General features: G+C 53.4%; 1 protein-coding gene across 6 annotated transcripts in view; it reads left to right on the top strand.

Annotated features, from left to right (window-relative positions):
• Positions 1–14,577, top strand: part of PASK (PAS domain containing serine/threonine kinase) — a 2,072,978-nt gene that overhangs the window by 1,150,010 nt on the left and 908,391 nt on the right. The window lies entirely within an intron of this gene.

Below are 14,577 nucleotides of genomic sequence, written 5' to 3'. Positions count from 1 at the left end.
GTCACCTTACATCAGCACAGCCACCCAAAACCTTCCTGGGTGCCCGGTGCCACTCTTGACAGAGTGCCATCCTTGACAGGAACGTAGGAAGGGGGAGCCTGACGGCAGGGCTGACCACCTCCCCCTACGGTCACAGAGGGTGTTCTCTTCACCCGGCAGGCGGGTAGGGCCAGGTTTGGGGGCCTCGGCATATAACTGGAAACACCTGCCTGCTACTAAGGGCACCTCCCCTAGGGACATAGTCTAAGTGGTAGTTGGCCCAAATAAGCCCATAAACTGCTTGACCGACGGCAAAAAAGGGGGGAACTCTCCGGGCCCGAGCTGCCCACATTGGAGCAGGCGGGACGACACGTGCCAGAGGGGAGGCCCAGAGAGGGTGGGGCAGACATGGACCCCACCACCGCCCCCACCACTACGCAGACAGCCACCAGAAATGTAAGGCCCCACCCGAAAATCATTTTTTTTAAAAGAGGAGCCGTGGCAAGAAAAACCACTGTGCCTGTCCTCTTGGACTGACAGCCAAGCTCCCGCACACAAAGCATAACTAGCCGGTGGGGGGTGGAGGGTACCCCGAAACCTAGGACCCACCTGGGTGGTGGCCCCCGGCCCATAGCCTGGGGCGTGAGCCTGCCCAGGACAACACCACAGGAACCCATGTCACCTAAACCTATCACGCGGAACAATACCTCAGCGCTCATGAGCGTATGTCCACCCAGGACAATCTAGAGGGACCCACAGTGCCCCAAGTCCAGCGCAGGGGGTACCTCCCCAGCATAGATCACATGCAAGGTGAGGCCAGGAGGACTCAAGGGGAGACCCTCCGAATGTAATCAGCAGCAGGATGCTGCCAACACCCCTAAACCAGGGACAAAAACCGAGCCAACCTAGAGACCGCACCAATCGCAAGGAAGGAGAACCGTCATAGCACTTGGGTGGGGGGGGGGTATAAGGCCCCAGCCCCTGAAAGAGAAGCGCCCCGACGAACATACTGAGAACCCAGGAGGAACCAGCAGAGGCGGGAATCCCCTGGTCCCTACTGGGTGGTGGCCCCCGGACTCTGCTCCGAGGCGTGTGCCCGCCCAGGAAGGCCTCATTAAGAAAATCACCAACCTAGGGAAAAAATACCCCAAAGAATGAAATCAGCGGACACCTTCTAAGACATTGTTAGGGGGAATTCTCTGTTTAGGCTGAATTTCCTAACCTAGTGAGTCCCCCAGCAGCTTTGCTGGATTTTTGGGGTTTATTTTTTTCTCCTGCCAAGAGTGAGACTCTTTTACCCTCACTCTTGGACATGATTTGAGTTTGTTTCTTTGAATCTAGAAGTGTTTAATGGGCTGTGGGGTCTTTTACTCCATAGGGTCTCATGTGTTTTTCCTATGTGTGTTACACAGCACCCTCAGTGCAGTGACACAGGGGTTTCTTAGTGACCCCCCAGTATAGACTCCATACCCTGGGACTGACTACTGTCTCCCAGGGCATGTAAAGTCACCATTGACTTTACTAGTCTTAAATTCTGAACAGAACCAGTACAAACCATCATATTGTGGACGTACTGGCTGGGGCAATTCGATTGCCCCAGGGTCTGTTAGTCGAGGGGGCACGTCTCCGTCCCCCCTGATCGAGTTTTGGCTGGTGGCAGTGGATACTACTTTTTATATTCAACCGCGAATATTTTCCTATGGGATTTCCCATTGTTTTAGGCTACTATCTTTATTTAATTATTTACGCTAGCCTCGAACATACCGCCGGTTTATTTAATTAATATTAATTCTCCGGTTGGTATTTTTTGCCAAAACTTGATTCTAAAATGGCGTTTGTGTTCTCTTCTGTGACTCCAACCCAAGTCGAGCCCTTTGTTCCACTTTTTGGCGGGCTTCTCCACAGAAGCCCTCCAAAGTGGTGCCACTCTGTCTGGGGTACTTAGGAGGGGTGGAGGGGAATTTAGGCACCCTGGACTGAGTTGCCTAGGCAACTCAAGTCGCACTCCATCCCGATTGGCCCAAGTGGTGAGCCGGCCGGCTCACCACTTAGCATGTTTGAGTGACAGCTAGGCTGAGTGAATGGGGGTTTGCTGCATAAAAGCAGGGCTTTGGGGACTGGAACTTCAGAAGTCGCCACAGGACCTAAGAATCCGACGAGGGAGAAGCTGCTACGACGACACCACCGGTGGAGCCCTGCTGAACCGTCTCACCACTTTTCCCAACAGAGGAGATCTCCAGCCCGGAGAGTCTTCTTCCTTCGACTGATGGGGATAACCAGTCTGCTTCCTTTTTTGCTTCTTGGAGCATCTCGTGGCCGCCTTGTGTGGCTGGTGTGCTGGGGAAAACGAATAAAGCAAAAACTGACTACAGTAATGGTTGATCAATTTCTGGTGCTGGATTTGGGCTCCCTGAATGTTCAAGGGTTGAACACCCCCCTAAGAGGTCCCTTTATCTGTAGGGAGTTTCTAAGGGCGAGACTGGACTTTCTCTTCCTGCAAGAGACACATTGGGCCAGAGGAAAAGAACCAAACATAAGAGTGGGTGGGGTGGGATAGGGAAGGTCTTACACGCCTCGCGCAAATCCAAAAAGAGAGGGGTGGCACTCTTGTTAGCGAGGGACATAGGTTTTAAAACAGAGGCCTCACTCAAAGACCCAGAGGGTCAATATGTATTCGCAAAGGGCACACTCCAAGGAACCCTGTTTACACTGGCAGTGATTTACGGGCCCAACAAAGCTGAGGCACAATTTTGGGAGAAGGTGAGGGATAAGCTCCAACTTTTCACACACAGTACCTTGATAGTGGGAGGCGATTTTAATATGGTCCTGGATCCCTCGAGAGATAGAAAGAAGTTAATGCCCCAAGCACCCCAGGTGCCCGATGACCCCACCTCGCAAAGCTTCCGCAGGGTTAACCAGTAGCTGGGCCTTGATTACATGCTCCCGAGCACGATCACGTGTGACCCGCCATTCACATATTACTCAAAGATACACAAGTCGTTTTCCAGGATCGACTACATCCTGACAGATAACTCCCTGCTTCCCTATGTAACAGATCACAGGGTAGACCCGGTTCCCTGGTCAGATGATGACCCGGTGAGAATTACCTTATTGGGCGGCATGGGGTCGACAAAGAAAAGGGAGGTTGAAATGTATCAATGCCCTACTTAAGGACAAGATGACAGCAAAAATGGTCCTGGAGAACATAGTGGAGTACTTTGCCCTGAATGACAACAGGGGGGTCCGCCCACACACCTTGTGGGATACATTTAAGGCGACAATACGGGGAGTCCTCATCAACATGGTGCTAAAAAAGAAAACAGATAGGGAGGCACAGGAAGAAACCCTCCGTGAGAAAATAGTGGAACAACCGGGCCGCACCCCGGACAGTCACATCTCCCCTGACCAGGTGATAATCCTTGAGCAATATAGGACCCAACTGAAAGAATTCCTGCTAAATAAAACGGAGAGGAGTCTTCATCTACTTAAACAAAAATATTATGAAAAAGGGGACCGAGCGGACAAAATCTTAGCATGGAAACTTGGGGAGACCCAGAAAAGCAAGATTGTGAGAGCTACGAAAAAACAGACTGGGACACCAAGTTATGGTACCCAGAGTATAGGAATAGCCTTCCGCAGGTACTACTAGAAATTATGAGTCGGAGTTGGAGGGAGAGGATGCCCAGATAGAGGACTTCCTTAAATCGATCCCAGTCCCAGGTTTGGCGAGAGGGGTAGCTGAGAATCTAGAACCCCCCCCATAACGGAGAAGGATAGTTATGGGAATCAAGGGAATGAAAGGAGGCACCTCCCCAGGGGAAGATGGTTTCTCTGTAGAATTTTATAAGATGTATTGCTCCACACTAACCCCCCACCTGGCTAAGTTATTCAATGCGGTCCTAGAGGGCGACATACTACCAGAAACAATGATGGGGCCAATCAAGTGGTTATACCCAAGGAAGAGAGAGACCTCACCGAATGTTCTTCCTACAGACCTATATCGTTACTGAATTTGGATGTTAAAATCATGGCGAAGGTAATCCGTAAAAGAATGGAAGGAATTATGTCATCACTAGTCCACGGGGATCGGGTGAGTTTCATTAGGGGACGACAAGGCTCGGATAATATCCGGAAGACGATAGATTTGACCCACTATGCACAAGTGTCAGACCTCGACGCAAGCTTGCTCTCAATAGATTCAGAGAAAGCATTCGACTGAGTCGAATGGCGATAGATGATGCTACTCCTCCGAAAGATGGGATTTGGTGCACATCTGAGAAAGTGGATAGCAGCGTTATGTAGGGCCCCCACAGCAAAGGTCCAGGTGAATGGAGAACTCTGGCCCCGTTTAATCTCTCGAGGGGTACAAGGCAGGGGTGCCCCCTCTCCCCATTAATATATGTCCTTACAAAGGAACCCTTCGCCATAGCCGTGAGAACACACCCGGGTATTGGGGGTATACAGAGGGGCAAGGTAGAATTCAAGCTCTCGCTGTTTGCAGACAATATCCTGGGATATCTTGTGCAGCCTCACCAATCGACCTCCCCCCACCCTCTACTCTCTTTCATAGAAACCTTTGGGAATTGTTTGTGGCTGAAAATTAATGAATCGAAATCCATGCTGCTCCCTGTCAGAGCTCAGGACCCAACACTAGACTCCTTAAACAAGTTCCTGGGGATTAAAGTAGAGAAAACCTCAATCCGCTATCTGGGCATTCACCTTGTTTGTTTATTCATTAGTAGGGACCTCACGAAAATGACATCGGCCAACTATGACCCGATAATGGCGGAGGTCAAGACGGATAGGAAGCGATGGGGCAACATGATTCTGTCATGGTACGGATGCATGACAACGGTGAAGATGAACATCCTGCCGAGACTTCTCTATCTCTTCACGCCCATCCCCTCGAGATTCCCTGACCAGACCTTTAGTGAACTCCAGAAAGCAGTCCAAGCCTTCATCTGGCAGGAGAAAACTCTGAGGATTAAGAGAACGACCCTTACTCTCCTGATGGAGCAAGGGGGCTTTGGTCTACCGGACTTTCGTCTCTACTTATGGGCAGCCCACCTAAGGGTACTCCTTGAGCACATGAAAGACGGCAACAATATTGGACCTTCCTGGAGGACATGGATGCACATCCTCTCAAGGTGCGGGACGTTCTCTGGGCTCCACGAAAAATCATCCCGAGTAGACTACTGGAACACCCGATCCTGGGGGTGCTCTGGTTGATTTGGAGGGAGGAGAAGCACACTGACCATCTCGCGACATGGCCCTCCCCACTGGTATCCCTGCGGGGCCCGGTAATCAGCCTGGGAAACAAGGGATTCAGAAACGCGCAGTATTGGTCGGACAAAGGCATGGAGAGGGTGGGCCAACTGTTCACGGAAGGTGATTTATTGTCATGAGGAAGTGGTAGAGGCCCTGGTCCCGGAATGATCTCCATATTTGAATATCTTCGGCTGGAGGGCATTCTATGTGACCAAAAATGGGAGCAAAAACTTACAAGAACGTTAACTCCCTTTAAGAAAGTATTCGACCGACTCTAGGAGGGGCATGGTGTCTAAATTGTATAAAATACTGAACACTAACAACCTAACAGAGAGGAGAGGGTTCCGTCATTATTGGAACGGACTGGCTTGGGAGATCCTCACTGAGGAGGCGTGGAAGAAAGTCTATAAAATAGCCTTCCATGGAAACCTATTCACAGCAGGCATTAAACATAACCTGAAGTTCCTACAGGGGTGGCACCGTGAGACGCTAAAGTTATCAAAGATGTTTGCAGGGGTTTCACCGAAGTGCCAGAGGGGGTGCGGCCAGGTGGGTACAAGCTGTCAAATGTGGTGCCACTGTCCACAGACACAAAGATATTTGAGGGGATGGATGGAAGAGGTCACCGGGGAACTATTCGCGCATGACCCACTAACTATGTTACTCGGCCACCCACTAAGGGACTCAGATTTGTATAGTTACCCCCGGATGTGGGAAACGATGCTACGGGCGGGGAGGTTAGCCTTCGCACAAAAATGGAGGAGCTTGGTGACCCCAAGCAAAAAGGAATGGCAGAACAAACTGAAACACATGTTTCTTATGGACAAATTGACAGCGATGGTCAATGATGATCCAGGCACGTTTCAAACAGCCTGGGATGGGGTGAAGCAATCATGGGGATGGGAAGTACATTGAAACCTAGAAACTATTACGGCGCTGAAGTGGAAGAGGGGACGGCGGTGGTGGGAACCAGGGTGGAGGGGAAAGGAAGGAGGGGACACCAAGAGGGAGGGGAGTGACAATCTAGCACACGGTAAGCCAGTTGAGCGACTGTTTGAGAAACACCAATACGTAAGGACCCAAGCACCAGATGAGACGACGGTGAGCACTACAGTTAAAGTTGCAGTGGTCAGTCATCGGGCTGTGCCAATTGTTAAAGTTTAAGCAAAAAAAGTAAATAAAAATGTAAGTTTAAAAAAAAAATGGGGTATGTAGAACAGACATTTCTTCGGATTAATCACTGTTTAGAGGTTAGCCAATGGATGTCTGCAAAACCGCTGCAATTAAATTCAGCCAAGACTGAGGTTGCCCTGTTTGGACCACAGCCTCTTCTGAGGGCAGGAAATTGCCCACAGGATTTCCACTGTTTGGGGGTTGATCTCAAGTTTGCCCCAAAGATAAAATAAATCTTTGTATTTGGCAAAATAACCTTGGAAGTGAAAGCCAGGTTAGTGCCAAGGTTCAGGCAGTCTTTTACTCCTTGCGTTTGCTATGACAAGTCTTGCCATATGTTCCGGGCAGTGACCATGCCATGCCATGGTATGATGGTGGGGGTCACTGGTAAACTCAATTCTCCAGCATGGGGTCTGGCATGGATTCACATGCTCATGAATATTCCCCGTCGTCAGGCTGGGAATCCTCGGTAAAGAAAAAATCAGTATCAGTTTCGTTTCTGATCTGTCTTTCGTAGTAGTAACCAATCACTGATCTATGTGTCATACTGACCACAGCCAATGACTGCCCTCTACCTAAGCCCCACCTCTGGCAGTATCTTCAGATTTTTACTGCACGTTCAAGTGATGGGAGTCCTTGTGCTTAGCTCTCGAGCTTTTACTGCGTGTTTCGCGCTTTTTCAGGTGAATTTTCACATTTTTTCGGTTAATCGAGCCTCAAGCTCCACCGTTTCTACTCCCGTTAACGGCTACCCGTTGCGGGATTTTCCTACGCCCCTCAAGGGTGAAGATTTCGTCGAATCAACTTCTTGGAGGATTCCAGAAGATTCGCGGCCTACTTCGAGATGGCCCAGGATGCAAGTTCGTCACCAGGACCCAAGCTGTTTCGCAGCTGCCCTGGATGCGGGCTGCAGAATGTGTTTAAGGAAGACGAACCTTCGCGATACCTCTGTCTTCATGGGGACAAGACTCATGTAGAGAAGGACTGCCAGTTCTGCAAGAACTTGTCGGAGCGGACCATGAGGGACCGTTGATCCCGTCTCGCAAGCTGGTTGGAGAAGGGCTCGACGGGTGAGAAGAAGAAGAAAGGGTCCGAGCGGGCTTCCAAGTCCTGTGCGGGCGCCCCGGTGACGGGGGCCCAACACCAGGCAAAGCACCGCGAGTCCGCTGGCTCCGGGAGCGCCGAAAGGTCGGGCTCTTCGGTCGCCAGGCAGGGCGCACCTTCCCCGGCACCGTCAACCACGAGCCAACACTCCGGTTCGTGGAAGAGGAAGTCCGAGACCCCGGGTAAGCTTCGGGAGAAGCCCTGTCCGATCTCGGAAGAGGGGGAGCGAGGCGTCGCCCCTCCCCCGGGAGAGGGCCCGGGACGCACGTAAGGTGGTGAAGGCCCCTACCCAGCAGGCGAAGGCCTCTATCGAGGCTATCGCGGCGACTCTGGCAAAGCCGGCAGAGACACCGCCAGCGGAGACCGCCTCCGGGACTAGAGTTTCCCTGCCGCCAAGGAGGGAATCCTCTTTTCAGCCCATCGTCGTGGCCGCCATGATGGAAGAAGCGAGGGGGGGCACGGTAGCCTCCTCGAGCTCGGAGTCAGCCTCGGAGGAGGAACTGACCGAGGCTGTGAGGAACCTCGAAGTCCAATTCGAGAAGGTTCGATCCCGTCAGGAAGATCCTCGGGAGATAACCGAGGAAGACGACGATGGTGAGGAAGAGCGGCCTTCCCTTCCGGCGCAGCCAGATCCTAGGCCTCAGGATGGCTCGGCGGACATTTTGTCTGGCATCCAGTCCTTATGCTCTGAGATAAGGACGAGATTCCCACGGCCCAGGCCGGAGGACCCGCAACCTGGCCCGTTGGGAAGTCCTCAGAACAAACGATGGAGGACCCAACCCTCTCCTCCGTTCGCCCCCGTAAGGCCTACAGTTCCCTCCTCATCCTCCCACGAGTCGGGAGATGATGGTGCGTTGGGCTCGACGGCGGGTTCTGAGGGCGACGACGACGGAACGGGTCTCCCGGCGCACGGGCCTCGCCACCCGACGAGATTGGCTCATTCCACGCCATGATCGCCAGGGCGTCCGAATTGTTCCAGCTCTGCCCGGAGGAGCAGAAAAAGGAAGGTTTCCTCTATCAGCGCCGGGAGGCCAAGAGGAAGACGGTCATCGTGGTGCCCTAATCGATGACATCTGAGAGGAGGGCCTGTCGGTTCTTAAGAACCCCTCCACGGCACCAGCCAAACGGGACCGGTACGAGAAGAAGTACCGGGTCCCCGAAACCGCTCCCCTGTGCCTCAGGGCCCAGCCAACGCCAGACTCGGTCGTCTCGGCGGCGGCGAAGAAGAAAGCGGCGGGGTCAGGAGCCTCGACGTCGAATTCCCCGCCGGACGGCGAGGGAAAGAAGTTGGACGCCATGGGGCGGCGGGTCATTTCGTCGGCGGCGACGACGATCAAAGCGGCCAACGCCCTGGCGATCGTGGCCCGTTACGACAGGGAGCTCTGGTTTAAGCTGGCCCCCATATTGGACTTCCTGCCGGACGACAAGAGGTCTGAGGCTCTGGAAATACTGCAAGAGGGCGAGGTGGCGTCGGACCACGCCATAACGGTGGCAACCGATATTGCCGATACCGGGTTCCGCCAGCTGGGCAACGGTGTTTGCCTACGATGACGGGGTTGGCTCCGGGCGACCGACTTCCGTCAGGACGTCCAGACCAGAGTGTTGGACATGCCGTTCGACGGCAGCAACTTGTTCGGGAAGGCGGTGGATGAATCCCTCCAAGCTATAAAAACGGACACGGAGACGGCCCGCGCCCTAGGAGCCCTTCAGCAACGACGGCACTTTCGGAGCTCCGGCGGCAGACAGGGTGCCTCCAAGGGATCCAGCGGTGGCTCGTCGTCCTACCGCCAGGCGGCACGCTCCTCGTCTCAGGAGGCCTACAGGGGTCGCGGCAAGCAGGGAGCGCCTCGTCGGCAAGGTGGCCAGGGCGGCAAGGCCACCACCTCCAAGCAGGACTGAACCAGCCGTGGTCTCGGGCCCCCACCGAAGCACCCCGGTGGGAGGCCGGCTGACGAACTTCGTGGGCGTGTGGAAGTCCATCTCCACCGACCGTTGGGTGCTGGATACCCTGGCAAGAGGACACTCTACCGAATTCCTGAAGAAGTGCCCTCACGTTCCACCTGTGGCCAGGAAGGAAAATCACGTCCCGCAACTGCTGTTGGAAGTACGGGCGATGCTCAGGAAAGGCGCCATCGAGCTTGTCCCGAAGAGGCTCCGGGGTATACTCCAGGTACTTCCTCGTCAGAAACAAGACGGGCGGCTGGCGCCCCATCCTGGACCTTCGTCGTTTGAACAAATACATCAGATCACAAAAGTTCAGGATGGTCACCCTCCAGCACGTACTGGGACAGCTGGAGGAAGGCGACGTTCTATCGTCGTTGGATCTGGAGGATGCATACTTCCACGTTCCCATCCTCAAAAGTCACTGAAAGTTCCTCAGGTTCATCGTCCAGGGACGCCACTACCAATCCAGAGCACTGCCGTTCGGATTGAAGTCGGCCCCCAGGGTCTTTACCAAGTGCCTAGCACCAGTGGCGGCGCGGCTGCGTCTGCAGGGGATTCACGTCTACCCCTACCTGGACGACTGGCTCATCCGCTTAAGGACGAGGGAACTCACCGTCGAACACACTGCGAGGACCGTCCAGCTACTCACAGACCTGGGATTCGCCATAAACTACCCAAAGTCCCACCTGTTGCCGTCGCAGGTGGCCCTGTTTCTGGGAGCGAAGCTCGATACAGTGAGGCGCCTGGCGGCCCCGTCGGAAGAACGGACGAAGACCATTCTAGGCAAAGTGCAGCACCTGCTTGCCACGGACGTGGCCAGCGTGAGGTACATCAAGTCCCTCCTGGGGATGATGTCCTCTTGCATCTACCTGGTGCGCCTCTGCAGACTACGGATGCGCCCTCTTCAAGAATTTCTCGACGCCCGTTGGATGCAGGCGACGGGCACCTTCGAAGACAGGGTCCCCCTCAACGAGGTGTTCCGGCGGGCGATTCAGTGGTGGGGCGTTCGAGCGCACCTCACGGCGGGCAAGGACTTTCAGACGCCAGCGTACCAGGAGACGGTGACGACGGACGCCTCCCTGGAAGGTTGGGGCGCCCACACCGGAGATCTCCACGCAAGAGGCCTCTGGCTCCCGGAGGAGAGGCTCCTGCACATCAACGTCCTGGAACTCCGAGCCGTGTTCGTTCCTCCCGTCGTTCAAGGGCAGGGTGGTGCGGATCTTCACGGACAACACCACGACAATGTTTTACATACGGAAGCAGGGAGGCACCAGATCCCCAGCCCTATCCAAGGAGGCACAGGATCTATGGCACTGGGCGGTCGCCCAGGGGATGTTCCTAGTTCCCTTCCACCTGGCAGGAGAAAGAAACACCATCGCCGACACGCTCAGCAGGGAGCTGCGCGCGTGTCACGAGTGGGAACTGCGCCAGGATCGGGTGGATCAACTCTTCCGACGATGGGGCAAACCCCAAATCGACCTGTTCGCAACAGCGACCAACCTCGAAGTGCAAGAGGTTCGCCAGCAGGTTTCCCCAGCCGAGAAGCATGGGTGATGCGTTTTCGTTCCCCTGGGACGGCCTATACCTGTATGCGTTCCCTCCGTTGCCGTCGCTGCTTCGACTCATCAGCCAGCTCAAGAGGTCCCGGTGCAGGATGATCCTCGTCGCACCGGCGTGGCCGAGGCAGATCTGGTTCCCGGACCTTCTGGACTTGTCAACGTCCCCTCCCATCAAGCTGTCGGCGGACGCGGACCTTCTCTCCAGAGAAGGAGGCGCCATCTTCCACCACGACCCGGCGTCGCTGAACCTGCCGGCTTGGCTCCTGCAGCGCTAGAGTTTGGAGGCTAGGATATACCGGCCGATTGCAGAGAGGTTCTTGCAAAGGCCAGGGTGTCCTCGACTCTCAAATGCTACGGTCATAAGTGGAAGAGGTTCTCTATCTGGTGCCGAGCACAGAAGATCAACCCCCTACGGATTACGGCCCCTCAAGTGCTGCCGTACCTGCTATCGCTGGCAAAGGCTGGGCTAGCCCATGCCTCCATTAAGATTCATCTGGCGGCGATCTCCAGATATACCAGAAGCACAGGACGGACGTCCCTGTGGTCCCATCGACTGGTAAAAGAGTTTATGAAAGGACTGTTCCGGTCGATCCCGCCAGTGAAGGCCCAGGCCCCGGCGTGGGAACTTAACGTGGTGCTGACCAGGCTCATGGGGCCCCCATTCGAGCCGATTCACTCCGCACCGATGAAGTTTGTGTCGTGGAAGACTGCGTTCCTGGTGGCCATTACCTCCGCACGACGAGTGGGAGAGATCCAGGCCCTATCCTGCAAAGCACTGTACTTGACTTTCCGTGCCTCGAGGGTGGTGCTTAGGACACACCCCTCCTTTATGCCCAAGGTGCCGTCGGACTTCCATTTTAACGAGCCCTTGGTGTTACCTGTTTTCTTCCCGTCTCCTTCGTCGCCGGCCGAGAGGACTTTGCACTCGCTGGATGTGGCTAGAGCGCTGAAGTTCTACGTGGACCGCACAAAGAGTTTCCGGAGAACATCACAGCTGTTCATGAACTTTGGACCTGTGAATCAAGGGAAGGCTCTCTCGAAGTCTTCTATTTCCAGATGGCTCTCCGGCTGCATCATGCACTGTCACCGGTTGGCTAACCGACCGCTGCCAGGCCGTCTGAGAGCCCATTCGACCAGAGCGATCGCTGCTACTACGGCGTTCTCATCTGGTGTGCCCCTGCTGGACATCTGCAGGGCTGCTACGTGGAGGTCGACGCACACCTTCACGAGATTCTACTGTGTCGATCGGGATTCCAGGGAGGAGTCCAGGGTTGGCCAAGCAGTGCTGCGCAACCTGTTCGCTTAAGGTGAGCCTGGTGAGGAGGTAAGAGATGCTTAATGTTCAGTCTTTGCCACCTCCCGTGGTTGTGCATGTGTGTACTGCTATTTATTCTTATATTCATGAGCATGTGAATCCATGCCAGACCCCATGCTGGAGAAGGAACAAGTTACTTACCTGTAACTGTTGTTCTCCAGCATGGGTCTGGCATGGATTCACATGCGAACCCTCCCGCCTACCCCTCTGCGGCTCTTCACTTGGTCATACTGCCACTTCACGTGCTACCAAATCTGAAGATGGCTGCCAGAGGCGGGGCTTAGGTAGAGGGCAGTCATTAGCTGTGGTCAGTATGACGCAGAGATCAGTGATTGGTTACTACTACGAAGGACAGATCTGAAACGAAACTGATACTGATTTTTTCTTTACCGAGGATTCCCAGCCTGACGACGGGGAATATTCATGAGCATGTGAATCCATGCCAGACCGATGCTGGAGAACAACAGTTACAGGTAAGTAACTTGTTCCATCCGGACTATTGTAAAGTCTTCTTGCTGGAATTCCCACCAAACCACTCCAGAGATTGCAAATGGCCCAGAATCCAGCAGTTAGAATAATTTGTGGCCTGAAAAAATATAATTTCTCTGGTGCATGTCGCTCTCTTCACTGGTTGACTGTGGAAGACTGCATTACATTTAAGGTTGCCTGCCTCATATAAAAGAGCCTTACGTGGCTTACACCAGCCTATTTGGTAATTAAGCTTAGTCAACATCAACCGTCCAGGCTTCTGCGTTAGGGGCTCAATTGTTGAATATTCCCTGCTCTCGATGTGCGATGAAGGGTGACGGGAGATTTACTGTCTATGGCCCTCAGCTCTGGAATTGCATCCCCTGAGTGTTAGGCAGAATCCTGTGCAGTTCCCTTCGGGAGCACTACAGAAGATTAAGACTACAGGTGGGAGCAATAAATCCCCTTTGGTATCAGTCTGTACCACAAAGATTTAGTTGGTCGCCGTGGCTGAGCAGTCAGACTTATCTCAAGAGGGAGATGAGCAGTATTCAGGGTTTACACAATAGGCCTACAGCACTATGGTACAAGGAAACGCTGACCAAAGCTTTGTATTAAAAAGTAGATATATATTTATTTTTATACACTTCTAATAAAACACATGTATCACAGTCATCAAGCAAGTTAAATTAAGTCAAAGGAAAAATATACACACTCCGAAAGTAAATTGTAGACCAAGTGAACCAGAGTGAAAACACGGCCCAGTGTAAACCACACACAAGGGATATTCTACCAATTCCTCACAAGGGAGGGAAAGCACAAGTTATATAGAAATAGTTTCTTACACACCCTAGCAACACTTCCCATAAGTTTGTGAACCAGTTTAAGCAAGACAGTGCATCAGTATAGGCAATACTTAAATGAAAACTGAGCAAAATGGCATTTCACAAAGTTTAGAAAGGGGAAGGAAAGGGTAGTTATAAGAAATAGGTGCACCAACACAGTTCTAGTTGAGAATCAATCTAAAGAAGGCAGGTCTAACAAATGGAGCCAGAGGCAGTAGGCCTGTGCCAGAGTCAGTGGTACAGGGCAAGGGCCCAGGAGCAAAATGTTCTTGTAGCTGAAGTCAAGTCTTTGGTTAGCGAATTTGAAAAGATGGATGCAGAAGTTGAAAAGACAATGTTAAGAGAGAGGGGTGGCCAACCCAACAGGTAGGTAAAGGATTTAAAACACCTTTAGTGCTATCGCGAAGAAAGGGCGGCCTGGCGGAACAATGTAACTTTAAATGGCACTGGCACCGGCGGTGGCGATTGTTCCTGGTACTTCCTGCAGTTCGGTTGATCCAGCAGAGGAAGAGAGGCTCTCGTCATGGAGGAAGGTTCGCGTTACTGCACTACCCAGGGATGAAACCAGCCGCGGTGCTGCCCGACGAATAAAAGGTAAGCTCCTTTAAATCGCGGTCCGGGTGGACTGGTGCCTGGCTATCCAGCCTCCGAGTACAGGGTACGGGAGATTCGACCAAGGCAGGTCCGGGAAGGCGATTGGCAAACTGGTTGGCCCCACCAGCTCAAGGGAAGAAGGCTCTTGCAGATGAAGATCTTCTCTCGTCGTGTGGAGAAAAGTGGTGAGACGCTGCAGCAGGGCTTCACCGGTGGTTCAGTCGTTGCAGATGTCTGGCTTCGAGGGGATTGGGTCCTCCGACGTATTCCATATCTATGACCGTAATCACCACAGCTGTGCTGCTTCGTTAAATCTTTCTGCCTCCTG

This window comes from Ambystoma mexicanum, chromosome 10 (assembly GCF_040938575.1).
Source record: "Ambystoma mexicanum isolate Mex_15411 chromosome 10, UKY_AmexF1_1, whole genome shotgun sequence".
Taxonomy (NCBI): domain Eukaryota; kingdom Metazoa; phylum Chordata; class Amphibia; order Caudata; family Ambystomatidae; genus Ambystoma; species Ambystoma mexicanum.
Note: the sequence above shows the minus strand (reverse complement) of the source record. Positions and strands in the feature narration are given on the sequence as shown.